This window comes from Balaenoptera acutorostrata, chromosome 3 (genome assembly GCF_949987535.1).
Source record: "Balaenoptera acutorostrata chromosome 3, mBalAcu1.1, whole genome shotgun sequence".
In the NCBI taxonomy this organism is placed as follows: domain Eukaryota; kingdom Metazoa; phylum Chordata; class Mammalia; order Artiodactyla; family Balaenopteridae; genus Balaenoptera; species Balaenoptera acutorostrata.
Genome location: NC_080066.1, coordinates 72,788,467 through 72,814,731, shown reverse-complemented (window position 1 = coordinate 72,814,731; position 26,265 = coordinate 72,788,467). Strand labels below are relative to the sequence as shown.

At 40.6% G+C, this 26,265-nt stretch overlaps 1 protein-coding gene across 6 annotated transcripts in view; it reads left to right on the top strand.

The window, feature by feature from the left end:
- Positions 1–26,265, top strand: part of ZNF609 (zinc finger protein 609) — a 232,199-nt gene that overhangs the window by 32,617 nt on the left and 173,317 nt on the right. The gene's annotated exons all lie outside the window — the stretch shown is intronic.

Genomic DNA, 26,265 nt, shown 5'->3' with positions numbered 1-26,265 from the left:
ACAGCAGGCCTGGACATTTTGGAGAAGAGTATCTGTTGTTGGGGGTAGCTGCTTGGTAGAATGAATTTTCCGTAAGTCAAGAACCTCCAGCCTTGTCCTTGTCCCACCTCAGATACTTGTTACTAGAGACTGGCATCAACCTTTATATGGTTCCCAGCTTGATTGACATTTCATCCTTAGAGCCATTGATAAACTTAACAAGTTGATAAACTTAATAGGCTTTCAATTGAGTGCTGTTTTTAATGGGATAAATGGTGCTGCTGGGTCTCTGGAAGAGAAAAGGGTTAAGTAAGTTTCATTACATGATATCTGCCAAGTGTTCTATTGGTGACTGCCAAAGAGCAAAAGGTCACAGTTTGGGGCAGGTAAACAGTGGAGCAGGAGGTACTGAGGTACTTAATCAGGTCTTATGGATTAGTGTAGTGGCTATGAAAGTTTGGCCTTGAAAGAGGTTCTTTGGCCACTAAAGTATAGTTCTTGGCTGGGTATCTCCCTCAGCTATTGGGAGTCAAGGTCTCCTGGTGGTTTAATAGCTGCCAAATGGTGTAATGATACCTTGCCTTCTGCTTGACTTGGAAGGACAGGTGCCTGCAGCCCCACAAGGGGTTCTCCTCCTTTGGGAAGATGATCTTAGTTCATGTCTCAGTAAATGGAGTTTGCAGGGTTAGACCAGAGTGGGTGTGAATCTAGGGTCAGCTCAGGCTGCCTTAAACTTCTGCAGCTTACAATTTCCTGCAAAGCGGCTGACCTGGTAATGAGCTGTTCATTGGCTCTTGATTTTCCGCTCTGTGTTCTGCTCACCCTGTGCTTTCAGCTGATCCCAGCAGATGCAGTATAAATTGATTTCTGTGTAATTGCATCAGCTGCAGCAGGGAGTACCTCTTTCCATATGTAAGTGTTAATAGAGGCAGGATGTGTATGTTTGGGTGGTGGTGTCCTCTCAGTGCTAGGTTGCACTCTCTTTGCTGTAGGTGTTTTGGTCCTTGCCTCTGGCACATCTGTAACTCTTAGCAACATCTGGGCTTCCCTGGTAACAGGGCTGTGAATTTTCTTCCACTAATAACACAATGGTTTATTCCCTTTTACCAGTGGCAGCTGCCAGAGAGTCTGCCTATGTTTAGGTGGCAGATGCTACAGTCCACCTCAGCAGAGTCAAGTTCCAGCTGGTTACCGGCATGGTGCATCCTGTGCTGGCTGTGATTTACCATTTTCTCTGGGGTGCAGATGGATAATACTGTTTTAAAGAGGCCTAGGAGTACCAGGAGTTCTTGCTTCTGTTCCAGGCCCATTAGACTGTTCCCTACATCTGGCTCCAGTAAACTCTTGCCGTATATCCATGTTCATAATCTTTGTTCTTCCTGTGCTGAAAATTGGCCACTTCTGAGGGTGGCCTTCAGTTTCCTTTCTGTTTAGAACTCTTGACTCATGTTGCAATCTTCTAACTAAGCCCAGTAGTGGTCTGTGGGTGAAAGGATTAATGATGCTTATCCTCATATTGGATTTAAGTCTAAATGTCCTTGAGAGTCTCCAGCAGAGAAGCAATAGAACCCTTTTTCTTCTTTCAGGTTCAGGGACTGGTTGGGTGGCTGCCCTTCAGATTATAATTGGGCTGAAAGGTGCAGTATATTCAGCTAAGAATACACCTTGGTGCCAGGGAGGTTTGCTTCTTAATAATATAGCTGTGTTATATGCCTTGTCACCCAAAAAGACTGAGAATGGGGCAGTGGAATGAGAGAGAAAAGGGAAAGAGACTGTGCTTCTGTTTTTGGAGGAAAGATAAAATTGCTGAAAAGTACTCGTAGAAGAGGAAATTTGCTGTGCAGTTTGATGTTACTCTAAGCAAGAACCTGCTTTCTCAGTTCTTTTCCCTGTTCCCTCAACCCTCTTGAATAGTCTGGTTCTGTGGGGTGCCATTCTAAAGCATTTGGCCATTGAAATAAATAATTATGTAAATAAATATTTGGAAGTTGCTAGGAGATGAAAACACTGTGCAGAGAGACAGCGTTTCTGGAATGGAAGGAGGGAAAGACGCAAAAGGGAACACAGGCTAGGAATCTCGGAGTGGAGCAGCTTTTGAGAAACAAGGATCCCAGGGTGTTGGGCATAAGAGGTGTTTGAGTCGGTGTTTGATGATTAATACTATAACTCGTAAGCTAAGTCTTTGAAAACTTCCTTAAGATTTTTCTCTCTGAGATATGGGCTTGCCTATGGCTTAACTGGTTTGGAATGTTTCTTCCATGTGGGGACAACCAACAGAACCAAAACAAAAAAACAGATGTTTTGATATAATCTAGGAATTACATACTCTGAGCTGGAAGCTGTCATGAAGAGGGAAAACTCATAAAATTTGGAAAGTGTCTTAGCTGGAGTCTCCTTACCCATACCCACTCCTCTAACCCCTTGGAAACAAGAGAGAAGACAAGTGGAGTTTGTGGTGTAGGACAGAATTGTCACATGTCTACAACTAGCTAATGAGGGAGATTTGAATATTCTAATTCTCTACCTCAGGACCTCCTCTCTCATCAAGGTAGGTATCTCAGTCTATGGCTGAGCGAATTTCAATCAGCCAAGAATGTGGATTTCCCTTCATGGGATCCCACTTTTGCTCCACCACACCTCTCTCTGGCAGGGCTCACTGTGCTGTTTCCCAGAGTTCTAGGAGAGACCAGAGATGTCCCTTAGCAACTTCTGCTGCCCTGAATTGTCATTGAACGCTCCTGCCTCATACTTCCTGCCAGCTGAAGAGATGGAGGAGGGAATGTTGAGGAATAAACAAGACAGAGCCTTCCAGCTCCTGTCTGCTCCTTGTCTTTGGTTTGATTGATAGGTTGTTGAGTTAGGGATGGAAGGGGAGGTAGGATGAGGGAGGGTGCCTGTCTGAATGTCCCCAGCTTAGTGCTCACGTTACCACTGTGACAGGCAAGAAAAAAGAATTTACAGACCACAGAAGGCAGTGATCTATCTGTGTTGACTCTGAGTTGGGGCTTAAACCAGGAGTTTAAGGTGAGACTGCTTTTTTTCCCAGATCGTATAAAGTAAAGCTCTAGTGGCTAAAGGATCTAAAAGTTTGCAGCCAGAAGCTCTCCTTGTCTCTTCAGCTGCTGCTTTTGATCTTGGAAGGTAGAAACACTGCACTGTGCTTTCCCCATGTTTGTGTCTCAGCTTCTGCTGCTCTCAGAATGCTGCATACACATATTTACCACTTCCCCCATTAGTTTAGGAGACAAAACTAAAGTGTGCTCTTTGCTCTTTCCCCTTACGATCATGTTTGCATCATATCCTGTGTTCTAAGAGCATCTTCCTTTGCCCTTGATTTTGTTTTCTTGCCCTAGTTTATGCCTTCCATCTCATTTCTCTCGTGTTGCAATCCCTCATTGCTCAACCAAGGTCAGGTCTCTTTTATTCCTTCTGATCCAGGGCTTTCTCTCTTAACACCTTCCTCCCTCACAAGCTGTTCTTTCTCAGCTAGTGATGACATAGCAGTTAGCCGTGCTTCCTGAAGCCAAATGCCCTCAAGCATTTTCCTTCTTGGAAAAAATTAAAAGAAGTTGATATTTATGTGGGACAGAGATGCATTCTCTAACTACAACGAAGTCTGAGCTTAATTTATTTTTTCTTCAGCAGCTCTGTTTTCCATCCGGGTGTTGTAATTCAAGGAGGGCCCTGAGAAAGATTATCTTGTCCAATCTCCTCACTTTATAGAAGAGGGAACTGAGACCAGGGAGGTCATGTGACTTACCTAGACTCTCACAGGTAGTCAGTAGCAAAGCCAGGTTTTTGTTTACCAAGTTCTTCTGGCATATTGTTACTCTGGGATTCTTAACAAATCCTTCATTGTTATGAAGGATTCTGTTTTCCCACTTTAAAGACTACCTCAGAAACATTGGATGTAAATGCCTAGGTGCTCTTAAGACTGCTTTCATTTGTTTTCTATACCGATTTTAATATTGTAGGCACTCAGGGCTTCCCTGGTGGTGCAGTGGTTGAGAATCCGCCTGCCAATGCAGGGGACACGGGTTCGAGCCCTGGTCTGGGAGGATCCCACATGCCGCGGAGCAACTAGGCCCGTGAGCCACAACTACTGAGCCTGCGCGTCTGGAGCCTGTGCTCCGCAACAAGAGAGGCCGCAATAGTGAGAGGCCCGCGCACCGCAATGAAGAGTGGCCCCCGCTTGCTGCAACTAGAGAAAGCCCTCGCACAGAAACGAAGACCCAACACAGCCATAAATAAATAATAAATAAATTTTTTTAAAAAAAAAAAAAAAAAAAAATATTGTAGGCACTCAGTAAACAAAGGATCTTTGAGTTTCACTTTCTTTGGTAAGGTGATGATGTTTACGAAGAACAACCATTTATAGCTGGCGCTGAATCTCCTGTGTTATATATACAGAGGGAAAACTACTTGTTAAACTGCTACTTTGAGTTTGACTTATTGAGAGTGTGTGTTTGTGTGTGTTCTGGAGTATTGCATTCAGTCAAATTTTCATTGTAATCATTGAGGCATTGCCAGTTCCCTCTTTATTTGGCAATTGCAGGTATGAAAAAAAAAAAAACCCTACCCTTGTGCTTCTTGGATATATCACTAATAGGCAGACCGTAAACGTATTGTGGATATTAACTGTTTTGTAAAGAGATGGTACTGTTAGATACCATTATCATCTTTCATTCATTCTGTATATTAATTGAGTGCATTTTACATTCCAGGTATTGTGCTTAGTACTGGGTGTACACTGGTGAACACAACAGCGATGGTTGCTGCTCTTTGCTTACAGTTTTACCACCTAGAGCAGAGTTCCTGAAATTGTGGTCCATAAAACCATGTGCATCATATCATCTGAATGTCAGAAATGCAGAGTCTTGGACCTTACCCCAGATCTGCTAAATAAGTTTTAGGGGTAGGGGCCCAGAAATCTGTACTTCCAGAAGACTCTCCAGATAATTGCTATATACTTTAATGTTTGTGAATTTTCTTTAACCATCATTAAAGGTGGACACTTCATAAGTTGGGCATTGGGAGCCACTTCTAACCTAAAACACCAGTCTTGTAAACTTAAACTGCGCATGAGCTCTTATGCCTAACTTAGTGGTTAAGAGTATAAACTCTGGAGCCAAACTACCGGGGTTTGTATCCCAGCTTTGACACTTATTAACTGAGTGATATTGAACAAATTACTTAACTGAGCTACCTCAGTTTTCTCATCTGCAAAATGAGGAAACAATAGTTCCTTAATAGGATTTTTGTGAAATTAAATTAGTTAGTTCATATAAAACACTTAGAACGGTGTTTGGCACATATGGAGCATTTAGTAAATATTAGAAAAGAAGAATAACATGATTTGAGTTGAAATATGTCTCAGTTTGCTCTAGGCAATAACGGGCTGAAATATAACAACATTCCACCTATACCGGAAGCCCAGTATGAATAGATAAGCATGTTGGCTAAGACTTGCAGCACTGTTCTCAGGAGAAGTTCCAAACCTGGATTGGGAAGCTTGCATACTGGTGATGTGTTCTAAAGGCCCTGATATTTATAGTGGGGTTTGATGAGGTAGAAACCAGAAATTGGCTTCAAAGGATATTGAAGTGGCCTGTTTAATTTCAGATTTCATATGAATTGAGTTTCCTTTTTGGCCATATCCCTGGTACGGGGTTGAGTATGTTGGATAGATATTACTGTGGGTTTGCCAGCAGGTGCAATCTCATGTATGCTGGAGAAGCACTAAATGTTTTTGTTTCTGCACAAGAGTGCATGGAAAATCTAAGTCCTAGTCCTTAATCTTCCTCCCCCAGCGTGAACTTGTATTTTTGCCATTTGGGTGTAAGAGCTTTTACCAACAGAGCTCATCCAGGGAGGCAGCAGGGCTTGGGCTTTCAGGCTGGAGGTGGCAGTAACATGCACAGCTGAGATCCTGCCACTGCTGGCTGTCTGAGCCCTCCTCTCTGTGGTTTTCACTCTTCAGGCCATGCTTGAGTAACCCGCCTCCAGAGCTGCTGACAGGGCTGTGTTCAGAGGCCTTGGAAATTACACTGTTCATTTCCTTATCATCCTCTGACCTGCAGTGCAGAGCCTTCTGGTGCAGGAACAAGGCAGAAAAAAATCCAGACGGCTCCCAGCCAGCATGTGTCAAGGGCTACAAAGAAGGAAATTGGACTTGCTCACTTAAAAACGTTGGGGTTAGGCTTTGATTTTTGGTTCCTGCCGAGAGTTATTTGTGTGTGTGCGAATGTTCTATCTCAGTGTATATGTATAGAAATGAGTCTGTGCATGGCAAAGCTGTAGAGGAGGAGCATCTGAATGTAGAGAGCAGAGAGGAGATTGCTTTTCTCTTCAGTTAATTTCCCAGTTGTGCCATTGGGATGGGCCTGGAAGGATTACCATCAGGAAAGTGCTAGGCCATATTAATATTTTAAAATATATTTCTCTAGGTACAGTTTAGTCACGGTTGAGAGCACCCACCCAAGTATGAAGCTTCCCAGGCTGGCTGAGGAGACATTTTTAACAAATCCTATTCTCTGAAGTTGTTCATCCTAGATGACATTGACATAGTCAATATTTAAGCTACCTAAGAAAGTATAGAGTTTGGGTCAGTCTTCAGTAAGAGGAATAGCTCTTTTGAGATGGAGAATAGTGTGACAAAGGAAAGATAGGGATTCATAGCATTTTGTGATTTTTTTACTTATGGAGCAAAATTCCCTTGTTTTCAGAGCCTGTCCTTGTGTTTTTAGTGTTATGAAACAAGCTACTTATTTCTTCCTTTGGGCATTTCTCTTGCCTTAGGAGACCCAAGGGAAACACTTTTCAGACTGAAGAAGTAATATGTGCCTGATAAGGTTCTTGAGCAGAGTTTACAATCATTCTGACCTTAATTTTCCTTCTTCTGGATTTCCACTGCTTTAATGTCATTTGTGACATTGGAGCCCTTGTGAAGTGGGGAAAAAAGAAGTCTTTTAGCTTTCAGAACCTGGAGATTTTTTTTTAACATCTTTATTGGAGTATAATTGCTTTACAATGGTGTGTTAGTTTCTGCTTTATAACAAAGTGAATCAGTTATACATATGTTCCCATATCTCTTCCCTCTTGCATCTGCCTCCCTCCCACCCTCCCTATCCCACCCCTCTAGGTGGACACAGAGCACGGAGCTGATCTCCCTGTGCTATGCGGCTGCTTCCCACTAGCTATCTATTTTACGTTTGGTAGTATATATATGTCCATACCACTCTCTCACTTTGTCCCAGATTACCCTTCCCCCTCCCCGTATCCTCAAGTCCATTCTCTAGTAGGTCTGTGTCTTTATTCCCGTCTTACCCCTAGGTTCTTCATGATGTTTTTAAATCCTAAGTGTCTCTCTTGTTGGAAGTGCTCCGTAGAGAAGTGTTTTTACATGAGAAAGGTGACAGCTAAGGTGAGAGGGAATTACTTCCTTTTACCTTCTTATAAAGCTGTGATCCCTATACCAGCAACATCAGCATAGCATCTGGGAACTTGTTAGAAATTCAAGTATCAGGCCCCATCCCAGGCCCCCAAGTCAGAAACTCTAGGCTTAAGGCCCAGCAATTTATGTTTTACCATTAGCTATCCCATTGATCATGATACACACAAAAGTTGGAGATCCACTGTTGTAGAGCACATTGTCCTCTTAATAGTGAAGATCAAATTCACCAAAAACTTGAAGGGGTAAAAAGTAACTCTGGACAGTAGGTATGATTTTTTTTTTTTTTAATTTCCTGAGTGATGTTCAGATATATCTTTTCTCTTTATGGACAAACTGACAGGAACCTAAAATTGGAAGCAATCCTAAGGGTTTGGGACTTTGAAAGCAAAAGAGATATTTAAAACTTTTCTAAGCCTCACTTTTCTCATCTGTAATGTGGAAGTGAATAGTAGTACTGGTCTCATAGGGTTATTTTGAGGAGTAGATGAGATAAAGAAGGTTAAGCACTCAGCACCATGTCTAACATGTAGTAAGTACTCAGTAAATGTTAGCTGTTGCTGATATTACAATGTTGTTAGCTATGACGTGCAAGGTCATTGTGAAATTAAGGAGAAAGGATATCCCTAGAGACTTTGAAGAGGGAAGCCCCTAGAGGTTTTGGAAAATAATGAGTTTATAATAGCTAATATTCTGAATCCTACTGATTTCCAGGAAGAGACTGACTCAGAGCATTTGGAACCATTAAGGTTTGAGGTTTTATCATTTGATTGGTTAGTTTGGAAGGGTTTGTTGGACTCCTTTTGGTAGAGCTGATCGCACGTTGAAGAACCATGGCTCTTGCTTAGCTATTTCCCATTAAAGTCAGTTTCTTTGGTATATACTTCAGCCTTCTGAATTATTTTTCTAAGCATTGAAATGGCTATAACATGATTGTTTTAGTTTGGAAAGTTTTTTTTCCCCTCTGTTAATCTTTGAAGAGTGCAAACTTTAGCCTTTTGAAAGGATTAGAACTACAGGTAGTCTAAACGGAGAAGAGAAAAATAAGGATTGAGATGCTTCTTTTTGTGAATTTGTCACTAGCTGCAGAAAATAAAAAGGCAGTTCTTAGATTTTTAGGAGGTGGTCAGTTTTCAACTTGAAATGTTGTCCACTGGGAGAGTACAACTCGACTGTGTGCCTGTGAAAAATACACTAACTGAGTATTTTCAAATTTGAGACCACTGGGTTCCAGCCTTAGTGGCAAATACTAGCTTGGTTTAAATGAGCCAAACCTTTCCATTAAATCCTTTCTTGGCGTTTTTTTTTTTGATGTATAATTGACATAACATTATATTAGTTTCGGGTGTACAACGTAATGATATAATATTTGTATATGTTGCAAAATGATCACTTCAGTAAGTCCAGCTAACATCTTCATTGTTACAAAAAAAATTTTCTTGTGATGAGAATTTTCAAGATTTACTTTCCTAGCTACTTTCAAATATGCAATGCAGTATTATTAAGTATAGTCACCATGCTTTATGTGATATCCCCATGACTTATTCATTTTGTAACTGGAAATGTACCTTTTGACCTCCTTCACCCATTTCGCCCACCCCCCACCCCCTACCTCAGGCAGCCACCAATCTGTTCTCTATGTCCATGCCCTCAGGTTTTTGTTCACTTGTTTTTAGTTTCCACAGATAAGTGGAATCATATGGTATTTATCTTTTTCTGTCTGAATTATTTCACTTAGCATAATGCCCATTCATGCAGTCACAAATGGCAAGATTTCATTCTTTTTATGGTCCAATAATATTGCATTGTATATATGTGTATACACACACACACACACACACACACACACACACACCACGTTTTCTCTACCCATTTATCCATCGATGGACATTGAGGTTCTTTCCATGTCTTGGCTATTGTAAATAATGCTGCAGTGAACATGGGGATGCATATGTGGTTTTTTTTTTTTAATGTGTCTTTTCAAATCAGTATTTTTGTTTTCTTCAGATAAATACCCAGAAATGGAATTGCTAGATCATATGGTAGTTCTATTTTTAATTTTTTGAGGAACCTCCAAACTGTTTTCTGTAGTGGCTGCACCAATTTACATTCCCACCAACAGTGCACAAGGGCTCCCTTTTCTCCACAACCTTGCCAACACATGTTATTTCTTGTCTTTTTAATAGCCGTTTTAACAGGTGTGAGGTGCTATCTCATTGTGGTTTTGATTGGCATTTCTCTGATGATTAGTGATGTTGAGCATCTTTTTGTGTACCTGTTGGCCATCTGTATGTCTTCTCTTGGCCTCTGTTTTTGTTTAGTAATGGGTTCTCTTTACCGTAAAAAGTTTTTTGTAAACTGGTCCTCCAGCCCACTCAGCTCAGAGTTGACATTTCCTATTTGATATGTTTCTTTAGAAGTTAAATACTTAACTCTGCACTGACTGGTACAGAGAGTATTGTAGAAAGGAGGTGTACATATTCATCATATACCAACCAAAGTAGCATGAGGTTAGAGAAATTCTGGATGAAGAGTCTCTTGGTGCTGAGGCTTCTCAAGTGGAGGCGCATGTCAGAATCCCTTCTGGAGCTTCTACAAAGTAAAAGTGCCCGACTGAAGTAAAATCTATAGGGTTGGGGACCCCAAGCATGTACATATTTTTTTAAAACTTCAGCAGGTGCTTTTAATGTGCCTCTTGGTTAAAAACCACTGTCGTTGCGGAAAGGACTTTGATTTCATTATACAGCCTCTGGAAATCCCTGTTACTCACTCAGCCAGGGAACATTTAAAGTTGTTCTTGCTTTTTGCCATTTGCAGATGGAGCTGTGCACTGCACTTTAGATATCATGTGATCCTCAAGTGTTTTACAGCATGGTCAAGATCTTCCTCCAGCTTTCCTTTTTCATGCTCATTGTGTTGGGTCAGTCATTTAGGAATATAGACATAATGAATCTGACTTCTCATTATCCCCTTAATTAGGAGAACTAATTAATAAATTTTTGATAGTTATAGCCTTTAAAGTAGAGCATCCATATCAGTGTTACTGATTCATTTTAAAATTATTGTTTCAGATTTTTAAAGCAAATTTGAACAAAATTCCTATGACTAGATATGTTTTGCCATATATAGGCAACTTGTGATTTTTTTCTATTTAAATTGGAGGTGAGCAGAAGACAGGTTTAGATCATCTAAATTTATTGCTAATCCAAAAGCAGCTTCTTTTCTCTTTGATTTGTGAATGCATTTCTGTGCTTATGTTGGACAATAGGTGGTCTTAATTTTCCAGAAATCCATGACACTCCAGTATAAAATAATGCAGCTATCCAATAAAGACCTTGTTGCTGAGCCTCCTTCTGGACATATTCAAATTAAACATGCTGTTTTAAGAAGAGACAGCATCACTTCACAAAAATAGTAGAGGTTCACTGTCTTTCTTTGCTTTTTTTTGGTAAACACATACTATTTCTTTGAAGTCAGGAAGAAAATTAAATGTTTTTGAGTATAAAGTATTTCCCTGCTGGGATTTTAAGTCTCATTATAGTTAGAATGCTAATTGTTATCAGAGATGAACACATACTTGAATATGCTGCAAACTTATAGTTAAAATCATTATGGAATGTCATGTTTGGGGCAAAATTATAATCACATAACCTACAATTTTCATATAATTTTTTTTTTTTTTAATTCGGCTGCACCGCACGGCATGTGGGATCTTAGTTCCCTGACCAGGGATCGAACCCGAGCCCCCTGCAGTGGAAGCACGGAGTCTTAACTACTGGACCGCCAGTGAAGTCCCCGTATAATAAAATTTAAAACATGGTTTTTAGTACTGATACTTGTATTATCTATGCTCTCAAAATTTACGGTAATCTGTACTTTAGATGGATCTTTTTAGGTTTTTGAGTATGCATATACCATTGCAAAGGAGGAGAAAAAATTGGCAAATGTGGGGAAGAAGTCATCATACAAAGTGACTACACATTTATATACACCATATTAGACTAGATCTTAATTCTATCAGTATGCAGATTCCTAAACATCTGGTAGAGTGTCTGTTTTAGATAAAATATGCCATAAGGCATTTTTCATTTTGCTTATACATATGTTGGAGATTGCCATACTGGCTTCATAAATTCAACATGAACAATTTTTTCTTTAGCATTGAAACAAACCATTATTTCTTCAGTTGTGGTCTCATGTAAAAGCTGACTCGTGTTTGAGGACTGTATTGATGAAAAATATGTATTTGTAAATACTAGAATTACCCTAACCCTGGCAAAATGCTTACACTATGAGGAGACACACTGCAATGGAAACCAGATAACTGAACAGCCAGTTCAAGTCTCCCATCTCTGGCTCCCTCCAGAGTGTATACTCAATGGATGGAATAACTGCTAGGCCCAAACCATTCACATTGTTCTTTGTTTTTTCTTTTTCTTTTCTTTTTTTTTTTTTGCCAGTCACATAAAGTTGATTTGGTTATGTTATCTATTTAGTGTACAGAATTATTTTATGACAGAAGAAATCTTGGGGTCCAGAGTCTCTCTATAGTGGAAATTTAAGGGTCCGTGGATTGAATCCAGCCCAATATAATGATTATTCTTCTGTAGCATTTACTTTTCAGTTCTGACTTTCTTTTCTTTTCTTTTTTTTTTTGTTATAAATTTATTTATTTTTGGCTGCATTGGGTTTCCATTGCTGTGCGCGGGCTTTCTCTAGTTACAGCGAGCGGGGACTACTCTTCATCGTGGTGTGCAGACTTCTCATTGCGGTGGCTTCTCTTGTTGCCAATCACAGGTTCTAGGCACGCGGGCTTCAGTAGTTGTGGCTGGCGGGCTCAGTAGTTGTGGCTCACGGGCTCTAGAGCTCAGGCTCAGTAGTTGTGGCACATGGGGTTAGTTGCTCCGCGGCATGTGGGATCTTCCCGGACCAGGGCTCAAACCCGTGTCCCCTGCATTGGCAGGTGGATTCTTAACTACTGCGCCACCAGGGAAGTCCCAGTTCTGACTTTCTTGTTCCTCACAATACCCACAAATTCCTTCTCTTTAGGTTCCCTTGATCACTGAAGAAATAAAGCCATTTGTATATGCTAACCTCATATCTTACCCTTGAGTTAAACAAAAACCATCCTATAGGCAAACCGAAGAACAGAGCTGTTCTCGTCCTACCAACATAAATATCCTTGAGCCTAGTCTCTCTTTCTTAGGCCCAGTGCCTTTTGTAACCTCCTTCAGCTACTCTTCACTTTCTATCCTTTTCTGACTTACACTTAGAATCTATATCATGCTTCTTTAATATCCTGTAGTTGTTTTAATTATTTTTTGTTATTTATGATACTCACTTTTACATTTGTTATTGGTCCAGTCCTAACCAGATGGGATTATATTTCATTATGGAGATTTAGAGAGGGGCTTTTCTTCTCCTCTCCAATTGAAAGTAATTAACCAGGAAAAAGTAGTCATTTTTATATGTTCTACCATGGGTATTCATTACAGTCTGGACACAGTGTTGGTTGTATAAAGAAAACCACTGTACTACTGACTACAGGTTTTTGCCTGCTGTGAATAGGATACCTTATTTGAAGGCTTGGCGCCAGTGCTATGCTTCTAGCTGTGTGCTGGTGGCAGTTCTTGGCCAGAACATTGCAGTTGGCCTGTAGGACTGGAGAGACAGAAGTTTTCATGTTGAAGAGCTAAGTGAAATGTTTCTGGTTGTAGGCCAATGCATCACTGAGGAAGAAGAAAAGTACAGTTTGCCACTCCCTGGGTAGCAGTTTGGCTAGGGCAAAGCTCCCGGAAATGGAATTCTAAACTTACTGATTTAGGAAGCTTTGGGGTTTTGTCCCTTAGCTTTTGTGAAATGGAGCTTCTTTTCAAAGCAGGGGAAGGGATGGGATAGAGCAGACTTAAAGGCTCAAAATAATGGCACTTTCCAACTCTCCAATCAGCCTTTTAGAACTAAGCAGGTAGGTGTCCTTAGATATCACACAAAGAGGAAAAACTGACTGTTGTTTAGAAACCAAGTTAGTTAGGGCTGTGTCTGGCTTCTTCTGGATTACTGACCTGAAGTGGCATTCAATGCAGAGAAAAGTCTGGGAAGGTACTTGGAAAATAATACTCCAATGACATTTTCATATTTGACTAATATTTTCAGATTTTTCATTTGTTTTTATTCCCTAGTCACATTTCATCTTCCATTTCATATCTAATAACCAAAAGCAGGAGCAAAGAGGCAGACAAATCCCACTTTAATCCTTCCCATTCCCTTGCCCGCATAGAGCTTTGATGCTGGTGAAAGCTTGTTGAAATGAACTGGGAGCAGCCTGAGAGGTATGTTTGGATGATTGTGTCAGTGAGGAAGTAGTGGAGTTGGGCTTTGTGATGGTGGGGTGGGGAATGAGTGCCTAAGTATAAACTTTGATGGTTTAGTGTTATTTTTAACAACAACAAATAAATATTAGTACTTTCGCTATCACCTGTTTACTTGCTACTGGCAAGAAAAATAGCAAATGGCTGGTTTATCACCCTTTAGGGATGGTTTTGGGTAGGAATTTGAGATCAGCGTAGTTTAGGACTTGATAGCAAGAGATGATATCTTTGGCCTAAATAGTACCTCCCAAGAAACAAACTTTTAAAGGAAACTTAGATTTTATTTATTTATTTATTATTATTTTCTTTTTGGCCAAGCCATGGGGCTTGCGGGAGTTCCCCAACGAGGGATTGAACCCAGGCCATGGAAGTGAAAGCTCAGAATCCTAATCACTAGACCACCAGGGAACTCCCGGAAACTTAGATTTTAATGTGGTGCTCACTTAGTAAAAATTATCTTTTCTTAAATGTTCTCGTATTGATCTTATTTTAGGAAAGGGTTCCTTATCATTGTATTTATCCTGCTTATATTCTTCTACATCTTTCAGAAACATTTCTGAAGTTCAACTTGGAGGCTACTGAATAGTAAATCTAGTAGGAGAGACAGAATGGAATCAAATAATCACATGCATATCGGGGTCAGTGTCAGAGAAAATATCCATGAAGAAGTCTGAGTGAATATCTGAAGAATGAGTAGTAGTTAATTAGGAGAAGGGAGTTAAATGAATGAAAAAACAAGTGGAAATGTCCCTTACGGTCTGGAGGTTATGAGAGAGAACTGAAAATCTAAAGATATGGGAATTACTAATGTGAACAAATAAATGGTAATTGTTGCCATAAAGGTGGGTGAGCTTACCTAGGGAGAATGTGACCATTGAATGAGACAAAAAGGAAGGGGCCCAGGATAGATCCCTGAGGAGCACCAAGAATGTAGCTAACTTAGATGGAATACTGGGCATTGCTTCCCTGTGTAATGGAGAGCGTACAAACCTACAACAGGGAACAGATGTCTACAAAAACATTTTTAATTTCTCTGAAAGGGATTGTAGAACTTGCTTAGGGGCTTCCCTGGTGGCACAGTGGTTAAGAATCCGCCTGCCAATGCATGGGACATGGGTTTGAGCCCTGGGCTGGGAAGATCCCACATGCCGCGGAGCAGCTAAGCCCATGTGCCACAACTACTGAGCCTGCGCTCTACAGCCCGCGAGCCACACCGCTGAGCCCGCACTCTAGAGCCCACGCGCCACACCACTGAGCCCGCATGCCACAAAGACTGAAGCCCACGCGCCTAGAGCCTGTGCTCCACAACAAGAGAAGCCACCGCAATGAGAAACCCGCACACCGAAACAAAGAGTAGCCCCCGCTCGCCGCAACTAGAGAAAGCCCATGCACAGCAACGAAGACCCAACGCAGCCAAAAATAAAGTAAATAAAATAAATAAGTTTCTTAAAAAAAAAAAAGAAGAACTTAATTAGTTGTGTAGTTAAATTTGGTTTACTGGATTGAGTCATACTTTAAGGAAAAGTTCCTTTCCTATGCTACTTGTGAATAATGAAAGAGTGATCTTTGCTTTTTACTTTAACCACTTTCCATATTTTTTCTGCCTTTCACAGCCTCTTCCAAATCATTCTGAACTTCCACAATGGAATTAAAATGAAAGCATAGACTTTGTAATTAGACCTGTGTTTGAACCCCAGCACTGCCACTGAATATATGTGGAATCTTGCAAATTGCCTCTCTGAATCTCATTTTCCTTAAATTGTTATGGATTAAAAGCACACTGTAAGTGCATAGTATGTGGTAGTCTAGTAGTTGTAAACCGGCAACAAATGTTTGTTCTGTTTTATTTTTTCTTCTTTGCAGCCTCTCCTGTTTTTCCCAGGCAGGTGAGTTTTCTCATCTGTGATCATGGTAACAGCAGCTTTTCTGCTAGAGCAAAGGAGTTTTGCATTTCAGTGGTAAAAGCCCTTACTGGGGGGCTTCCCTGGTGGCGCAGTGGTTGAGAATCTGCCTGCCAATGCAGAGGACACGGGTTCGAGCCCTGGTCTGGGAAGATCCCACATGCCATGGAGCAACTAGGCCTGTGAGCCACAATTACTGAGCCTGCGCGTCTGGAGCCTGTGCTCCGCAACAAGAGAGGCCGCGATAATGAGAGGCCTGCACACCGCGATGAAGAGTGGCCCCCACTTGCCACAACTAGAGAAAGCCCTCGCACAGAAACGAAGACCCAACACAGCCATAAATAAATAAATAAATAAAAATTAAACTTTAAAAAGAATATCACCAAACATTCCGAGAAGCAACTGGCCCTGAATCTGATCAGGGACCACTTCTAATCTCTTAAATAAAAAAAAAAAAAAAAAAGAAAAGAAAAAGCCCTTACTGGAGAGAAGGTAGAAGGAGGGTTTCTGGAGGGTAATCCAGAAGTTTCAACAACAGCATCATTGGCATTTGGGGCTGAGGGCAGTCCAGTGTATTGTAGGATGTTTAGCAGTATCTTTGCCTTTACCCACTAGGTGCCAATAGCATTCCCCCCAAGCTGAGACAAACAAAAATGTCTCCAGACATTGCCAAATGTCCCCTAGAGGGCAAAATCCCATTTGAGAACCATTTGCTAAAATACCGTTTCTTGATGTGGGTGTTACACGGCTGTGTTTATGTAATTTTATGTTTATGAAAATGCAGTGAGTTGCATAATATAGCAGTTTTCTGTTGTGAATGTTATGTTTACACACACACACACACACACACACAAATCTTTCATCTTTTTTTTACCAAAGGCAATAGAGAACCAGGCTCTAAGCAATAACTATGTCTAACTATGTCTAAGTTTTTACTCTCTCTTAATCCCTAAAAGGTGGGATGGAATTATGGGGGGAAAGGGGTCTATGGTAGGATGGAAAGGCAAACAATAGTCTAAAAATTTGGCTTCCAAATGTCTCTTTTCAACTCCTAGTCAATAGGGTGTGGAATTTCAATGTAGGAAAATTTCTATTACAAGATTTCAGAAATAAGCTGTGGGTGCAGAACAGAGTTGAATTATTAGCAAAACAGGTATCTTCTTTCCCACCCTCTCTTTTGTATTGTGACAGCAAAGGAGAGGGTCACCCGATTTTGGGTCATTTCAACTCTTATGACCTCTTTCTTGATGGCCCATTGAAGTTACTTCTGAAAGTGTTTGCTTTTATCTTTAGTATAAAATCTTTCAGTTTTTCTCCACTGTGTATGGGTGGGTAAATTGTCCTTCCATATTGGATGATGTTGCCTGCTCCCTGAGAATACTGTCCTCAGAGAAGTCATTGGATGGGACCTAGGCTGGAAACAGGAGGTCTAGTAAACCACCTCAGTGTCTTAGGAAGAGTCCAAGAAAAGACCCCGTTTTGAAGTTTGAAAGATCCTGCAAAGAGAGGGCAGGCCTTGGGCCAAGCAGCCTTTGAGGTAGTAACGGGGCTCATAAATGAGAACTGGCATGTGCCAACAGAATTTCTCATCCTGGCTCCACGGTTGGCTGAGGAGGGAAGTGTGTGGAAGGCTCTGTAAGTGGAAGGATTGTTCTTGGCTTTGGCTGTCGTGTGGCTGGAAACAGCAGGGACGGAGCTTGGACCTGGTCTCTGGAGTCTAGGCATTGCCCTGAGAAGAAGGGTTTTTTCCTCCTTCCATTTCTTGTTGTTGATGTTTTTTTCCCTCCCCTCCCCAACCCTCCTTAGTACTTAACATTGCAAGGTACAGGAAATGGTTGGATATTGAGTGTTTTACAACTCTTCAAGCACAGCCTATTAATATTGGTGTGCCAAGATGAAAGCCGGAAGGGATTTAACTAGGTAGAATCAAGGCTCTAACTTTTATGAAAGTGCCCTGAGCAAGGTACCCTCGGTTTACTTGGAAGTGTTTAAGTTTTACTAAAATCCCATCATTGCCAGCATGGTTTTTTAAAAAGGATAGACAGCCATGGGGACTTCCCTGGGGGCACAGTGGTTAAGAATTTGCCTGCCAATGCAGGGGACACAGGTTTGATCCCTGGTCTGGGAAGATCCCACATGCTGCAGAGCAGCTAACCCTGTGTGCCACAACTACTGAGCCTGTGCTCTAGAGCCAGTGTGCCACAACTACTGAGCCCGTACGCTGCAACAAGAGAAGCCACCGCAATGAGAAGCCCGAGCCCCGCAACAAAGAGTAGCCCCCGCTCGAAGCAACTAGAGAAAGCCGGTGCACAGCAACGAAGACCCAACGCAGCCAAAAAGAAAAAAGAAAAAGACAGCCATGTTGGCTAAACCAAGGAGTCCGTAAGACCTGAAGTTGGCAGCAACATGAGCCGTCTGAGGACAAAAGGAGAACATTGGTATGGGAAAGAAACGTAACTATGTCTCTGGACCCCTGTCCCCTCATTATTCTTTACTGGCCCTGGCAGCTGCCAAAGCTTGCTCAATAGAGTTGTGGGCTGGAGATTGTTTCTTAATCCCTGTAAGGAGTACCAAACCTCAGCTGTGTTATCTAGGCTCTGAGCCTCTGGCACTTGGCTAAGGCACTTGCTGAGGCATCTGGTGACTCTAGACAAAAGCCTATTTTGTCAGTGAGAAGATTGGGGCAAAGTACAAGCATTGTTATCTCTGATGCCCTCAGGGCAAACTGTCTACTTGGCAAGTGGGAGAGTCTTGACCTTGTGAATTACAGCAACCTGTCCACATAGTTTTAGGTTTCTTTGAGATTATTTTCTACTCCTGAAGTTTCAGCATTCAGGCATTGAAATCCACTATTAATGCTTTTTTTTTTTTTTCAACTTTTTTTTTTTTTTTTTAAGATTTCTTTATTGACTGATTGATTGCTATGTTGGGTCTTCGTTTTTGTGCTATGGCTTTCTCCAGTTGTGGCAAGTGGGGGCCACTCTTCATCGCGGTGCGCGGGCCTCTCACTATTGTGGCCTCTCTTGTTGCGGAGCACAGGCTCCAGACGCGCAGGCTCAGTAGTTGTGGCTCACGGGCCTAGTTGCTCCGCGGCATGTGGGATCTTCCCAGACCAGGGCTCGAACCCGTGTTTCCTGCATTAGCAGGCAGATTCTCAACCACTGCGCCACCAGGGAAGCCCTATTAATGCTTTTTTTAAAAAAAGTTTTTTTTTTTTTTTTTAGGATTTTCTTATTTATTTATTTATTTATTTATTTATTTTTGGCTGTGTTGGGTCTTCGGTTCGTGCGAGGGCTTTCTCCAGTTGCGGCAAGCGGGGGCCACTCTTCATCGCGGTGCGGGGACCGCTCTTCATCGCGGTGCGCGGGCCTTTCTCTATCGCGGCCCCTCCCGTCACGGGGCACAGGCTCCAGACGCGCAGGCTCAGCAATTGTGGCTCACGGGCCCAGCTGCTCCGTGGCATGTGGGATCTTCCCAGACCAGGGCTCGAACCCGTGTCCCCTGCATTAGCAGGCAGATTCTCAACCACTGCGCCACCAGGGAAGCCCTTAAAAAAAGTTTTAAATACAAAAGTAATAAGTGCTTTATTTTAAAGAATTTGGAAAACGCAGAAAGGTAAAAGGAACGAGAAAAATCATATTTAATTCTACCATATTCATTTTCTTAATGGAAGAATTTTTTTAATGTGAAACTGGCTGAGATTATTCGTTCAGGGCTGGCTTGTACATGACCTATATACCTCATAAAGCTCAATCCTGTTCCCTTAAATTTAAGCATCTTTTATTTTACCATTTGAGAACTGACCTGGTCAGTCTCTGCTTGGCTAGATTTTATTACATTTGATGAAATCTCACCCTGGAGTATGAAACTGTCTTCTATATTTAAGTTTTTATAACTTGTCTTAAGCCAAGTTTTTATCTTCATTTGTGATTGTCTTTAGAAGTCTGGGTGTTCGTGTTTTAAATTAGTGATGGTGAATGAATGTGTAGGGGGAAATGGTTTTGTTATTTTTAAAGGCTAAATATTGACCTGCTTTCTCAAACCCTTTTTGGAAAGAGGTGTCTGTGGTGTCAGTTAACATAATAATTTGCTTTCATTGACGAGCATTGTCAATTTTGTCTTTTGAGATTTCTTGTTGTATAAAAGAAAAGGGCTGTTTTTCATGGAATCTTGAGACAAACTGAGCTACTGGAACTTTTCCTTTTCCCCTAGAGCAACATTTTAGTTAAGGCAACAGCACAGAAACAAATCCACCCTTTTTCTCTATATAATTTTCTATCTGGATTTATGTTGACCAGTCTGGAGCTTCTGCTTATTAGATGTTTACATAGATATTATAGATTTTTGTTTAACTCTTAAAGGTTTGTGGTAAAGAAGATGGAAATCTTGGCTTAGTAGGGAAATTATTTTGGTCTTATTTATTATTCCTTATACACGTTAAAATGAGACAGGAACTACAAGACACTGGTATCTAAAAGTACTCTTTGACATTTGCAGTATCAGGTATAGCCATTCCCAAAAGAGACCTTCATTGATATACCCTAAGGATCTTTTGACAGGACAGAAATGGGGAGAGATGCTAGTTGGGCCTGTTTTTATTTATATTCTCTGAAAGTGTGCATTCTATACTGATAGGTTATTATCGTAGATTTTCTTTTCATTTAACATGGAATCTCTCCATATAATAGGAGAGAGAGAGCTTCCAGTCAAAATAATCACGCCAGCAGCTCTGAGACTAATCTTTGGAACTATCCTTTTCCAGTCTTTCAAATTTTGGTTTGAAGAAATCAAATCAGACAGAAATGTGGATCAGTGGAACAGGATAGAAAGCTCAGAGATAAACCCACACACCTGTGGTCACCTTATCTTTGATAAAGGAGGCAAGAATATACAATGGAGAAAAGACAGGCTCTTCAGTAAGTGATGCTGGGAAAACTGGACAGCTACATGTAAAAGAATGAAATTAGAACACTCCCTAACACCATACACAAAAATAAACTCAAAATGGATTAAAGACCTAAACGTAAGGCCAGACACTATCAAACTCTTAGAGGAAAACATAGGAAGAACACTCTATGACATAGATCACAGCAAGATCCTTTTTGACCCACCTCCTAGAGAAATGGAAATAAAAACAAAAATAAACAAATGGGACCTAATGAAACTTAAAAGCTTTTGCACAGCAAAGGAAACCATAAACAAGACCAAAGACAACCCTCAGAATGGGAGAAAATATTTGCAAACGAAGCAACTGACAAAGGATTAATCTCCAAAATATACAAGCAGCTCATGCAGCTCAATATCAAAAACAAAAACAACCCAAACCAAAAATGGGCAGAAGACCTAAATAGACATTTCTCCAAAGAAGATATACAGATTGCCAACAAACACATGAAAAGATGCTCAACATCACTAATCATTAGAGAAACGTAAATCAAAACTACAATGAGGTATCACCTCACACCAGTCAGAATGGCCATCATCAAAAAATCTACAAACAATAAATGCTGGAGAGGGTGTGGAGAAAAGGGAACCCTCTTGCACTGTTGGTGGGCATGTAAATTGATACAGCCACTATGGAGAACGGTATGGAGGTTCCTTAAAAAACTAAAAATAGAACTACCATATGACCCAGCAATCCCACTACTGGGCATATACCCTGAGAAAACCATAATTCAAAAAGAGTCATGTACCACAATGTTCATTGCAGCTCTATTTACAATAGCCAGGACATGGAAGCAACCTAAGTGTCCATCGACAGATGAATGGATAAAGAAGATGTGGCACATATATACAATGGAATATTACTCAGCCATAAAAGGAAACAAAATTGAGTTATTTGTAGTGAGGTGGATGGACCTAGAGTCTGTCATACAGAGTGAAGTAAGTCAGAGAAAAACAAATACTGTACGCTAACACATATATATGGAATCTAAAAAAAAAAAAAATGCTTCTGATGAACCTAGGGGCAGGACAGGAATAAAGACAAAGACGTAGAGAATGGACTTGAGGACAAGGGGAGGGGGAAGGGTAAGCTGGGATGAAGTGAGAGAGCAACATTGACATATATACACTACCAAATGTAAAATAGATAGCTAGTGAGAAGCAGCCGCATAGCACAGGGAGATCAGCTCAGTGCTTTGCGACCACCTAGAGGGGTGGGATAAGGAGGGTGGGAAGGAGACGCAAGAGGAAGGGGATATGGGGATATACGTATGCAGATAGCTGATTCACTGTTATACAGCAGAAGCTAACACAACACTGTAAAGCAATTATACTCCAATAAAGATGTTAAAAAAAAAATCACATCAGGATTGACACCTAATAGTAGGTTTTGACTGTGAGATTGATTTAAGAATTTAAGGAAATCTAGGAAAATCTTTGTAAATCTTCCATGTTATTAACTTAAATTTTATATGAATAGAAGGTTGAGAAATGATGTTGCCCAAGCTGTGGGTAGAATTGTTTTTGCCATGTTTATCAGATGGCTTTAATGTTCCTGCCTTTCCTTATTTATTGTCAAAAGGTAGAAATTAACCTATTTCTAGAATCCATTAATGCCTAATAGATAGTTGGAGAATTTGGGTGCAAGAGGTGAGCTAAGCAGGTTATAGATGGGGATTTTTTTCACTTCATACACAATTAAAAAATTTAAGATAGTCAAATTTCCTTTTTTTAACGTGTATAACTCAGTGGTTTTATATCCTGCGACCATCACCAATACTTAATTCCAGAATATTTTCATCACCCCATTAACGTTGCGGTCCGTGGGCTTCTCATTGCAGCGGCTTCTCTTGTTGCGGAGCATGGGCTCTAGGCACGCGGGCTTCAGTAGTTGTGGCACGCGGGCTCAGTAACTGTGGCTCGTGGGCTCTAGAGCACAGGCTCAGCAGTTGTGGCACACGGGCTTAGTTGCTCCGTGGCTTGTGGGATCTTCCCGGACCAGGGCTCAAACACGTGTCCCCTGCATTGGTAGGTGGATTCTTAACTACTGCGCCACCAGGGAAGTCCCTGGTTTTAGTTTTTACAGTTAGATCTTTGATCCATTTTGAGTTAATTTTTGTACGTGGTGTGAGGTAAGGGTCCAACTTCATTCTTTTACATGTGGATATCCAGTTTTCCCATCGCCACTTATTGAAAAGGGTGTTCTTTCCCCATTGGATTGTCTTGACACCCTTGTAGAAAATTAATTAACCATAAATGTATGGGTTTTTATCTGGGCTCTCTGTTCTGTTCCACTAATCTACATGTCTATCCTTATGCCAGTATTACCATCTTGATTACTATAGCTTTGTAGTAAGTTTTGAAACCAAGAATTGCGAGTTTTCTAACTTTGTTCTTCTTCTCAAGAGTTTTTGGATTCTGAGTCCCTTGCCTTACCATAGGAATTTTAGGATCAGCTTGGTGATTTCTGCAAAAAAAAAAGTAGCTAGGATTTTGATAGAGAGTGAGTTGAATCTGTCACATAATTTAGAGAGTACTGCAGTCTTAACAGTTTTCCAATTCATGAACATGGGATCTCTTTCCATTTATTTAGGTCTTTAGTTTCTTTTAGTGATGTTTTGTGGTTTTCAGAGTACAAGGCTTGGACTTTTGTTAAATTTATTCCTAAGTGTTTTATTCTTTTAGATGCTATTTTTTGTTGTTGTTTTGTTTTTCTTTTTCAAATTCTTTTCCCATTTAGGTTATTACAGAATATTGGGCAGAATTCCCTGTGCTATACAGTAGGTACTTGTTGGTTATCTATTTTAAATATACCAGTATGTGCATGTCAATCCCAAACTCCCAATCTGTCCCTCCCCACAACCCTTCCCCACTGGTAACCATAAGTTCGTTCTTTGAAGTTGTGAGTCTGCTTCTGTTTTGTAAATGAGTTCATTTGTATCTTTTTTCTTTTTAGACATATAAGCAATATCATGATATTTGTCTTTCTCTGTCAGACTTACTTCACTTAGTATGATAATCTCCAGGTCCATCCATGTTACTGCAAATGGCATTATTTCATTCTTTTTAATGGCTGAGTAGTATTCCATTGTATATATGTACCATATCTTCTTTATCCATTCATCTGTCGATGGACATTGAGGTTGCTTCCATGTCTTGGCTGTTGGAAACAGCGCTGCAATGAACACTGGGGTGCATGTATCCTTTCAAACCATGTTTTTCTTCAGATATATGCTCAGGAGTGGGATTGCTGGATCATATGGTAGCTCTATTTTTAGTTTCTTAAGGAACCTCCATACTGTTCTCCATAGTGGCTGTACCGATTTACATTCCCACCAACAGTGTAGAAGGGTTCCCTTTTCTCCACAGCCTCGCCAGCATTTATTGTTTGTAGATTCTTTTTTTTATATATATATATAAATTTATTTATTTATTTTTGGCTGCGATGGGTCTTCGCTGCGTGTGGTCTTTCTTTAGTTGCGTCGAGTGGGGGCTACTCTTTGTTGTGGTGCGAGGGCTTCTCATTGTGGCAGCTTCTCTTGTTGTGGAACACGGGCTCTAGGCGCACGGGCTTCAGTAGTTGTGGCACGTGGGCTCTAGAGCACAGGCTCAGTAGTTGTGGCGCATGAGCTTAGTTTTTCCACGGCATGTGGGATCTTCCTGGACCAGGGCTTGAACCCTTGTCCCCTGCATTGCCAGGCGGATTCTTAACCACTACGCCACCAGAGAAGCCTTGTAGATTCTTTGATGATGACCATTCTGATTGGTGTGAGGTGATATCTCATTGTAGTTTTGAATTGCGTTTTTCTAATAATTAGTGGTGTTGAGCATCTTTTCTAGGTGCTATTGTAAGTGGAGTTGCTTTCTCACTTTCATACTCGAGTTACTTATTGCTGTGTATAGAAATACAGTTGATTTGTATTTATTGATCTTGTATCTTGCTTCCTTGCTGAACTCATTTACTAGCTCTAATAGTTTTTTCATGCATTCTTAAGGATTTTCTCTGTATAAGATCATGTCATCTGCAGATAGAGATACTTCTACTTCCTTTCTAATATGGTTGTCTTTTTTTCTTTTTCCTTGCCTAATTGCCCTGGCTATAACCTTCAGTACAATGTTGGATAGAAATGGCAAGAACAGATATCCTTGGCTTGTTCCTGATTTTAGAGGAAAACATTTGGTATTTTACTATTAAGTATGATGTTAACTGTGGGTTCTTTCAGAGGTGCCCTTTATTAAAATGGAGTTTTGAAGGGAACATTTACACTCTTGTTTGAGATTTAAGAGTATTTTTATTTTTTAATTTTTTAAAATTTTTGGCCACTCTGTGCTTGCGGGATCTCAGTTCCCTGACCAGGGATTGAACCTGGGTCATGGCAGTGAAAGCCTGGAATCCTAACCACTAGGCCACGAGGGAACTTTATTTTTATTTTTCATAACAAATAGTCCTTGAAGTAGGGGTGTGTGTGTGAGGGTGGTGTTGGAGAAACCTGTGGAATGTAAAGTATAAAAGATTGAGAGTACCTGATCCTAGTGTCCATTTTACCACTTAAATTGTGTAACTTAGGACATTCTGTTTTATTCTCTGTGCTTCCTTCATTCATGCTTTCTGTTCATCAGATATTTATTGAACGTCTGTTTTTTTTTTGTATGAAGATGGAGGTGTTGGGCATATGGTGATTTATGGGCATGTGTTAAGGCCCTGCTTATTTTCAGAGTTCAGTATGGTTTTGGTGTTAAGACTGGCCTTATATGTAGATAGCATTAGTGCTACTTACGTGTCAGTCTCTTATACTTTAATTTTTTCAAACTTCTGTAGTCACAGCAAGGACCCCCAAATCCTTGTCCTCTGCCCTGACCTCTTTCTAAAGTTTGGCCATTGTTTCCAGCTGCCTAAAATTTCCTGGCTTGGTTGTCCCAAATGTACTTCAAACTCACAATGTCCAAAACAAAATTGTCCCTAAAGCCCACCTCATGCTTTCACAGTTTCAGTAGTGGGAATATTTCCTTACTTTTAGCCAGACTAGAAACTTCTGAGTCATCCTTACCTTTTCCTCTCTGCTCAGATCTAGTGCATCACAAAGGCCCTTTGAGAGACTATCTGCTGTATATCTCTTTTTATGTCCCCTCTTCTCTGTACTTGTTGCCACTTCTTTTGTTCAGACCCTTATCATTTTGTACCTGGACCAACTCTAGTCTCACCCTCTTTCATTCCCACTTGGTAAATTAATTGTCATTCAGGACCCAGTTTAAACGTCACTTCTTCTTTATGGCATATTCTTGTTAGCCAAGTCCTCAGACTTCAAGGTGAAATTAAACATCTTTCTATTAATGTTATGGAATATTTGAATATTGTATAGGTATTAATAACGTATGTTGTAAAATCATACAGACTTGAGTTTGAATCCTGTTTATTAATAGCTGTATGACCTTGAGCATATTACTCAGCTTCTCTAAGCCTGTTTCCTATCTTAAAGTAAAGCTAATAACTACTTCATAGAGCAGAAGTGAAGATTAAATGCAGTATAGATAACTAATGAGAACCTACTGTATAGCACAGGGAACTCTACTCAGTGCTCTGTGGTGATCTAAATGGGAAGGAAATCCAAAAAGGAGGGGTTAT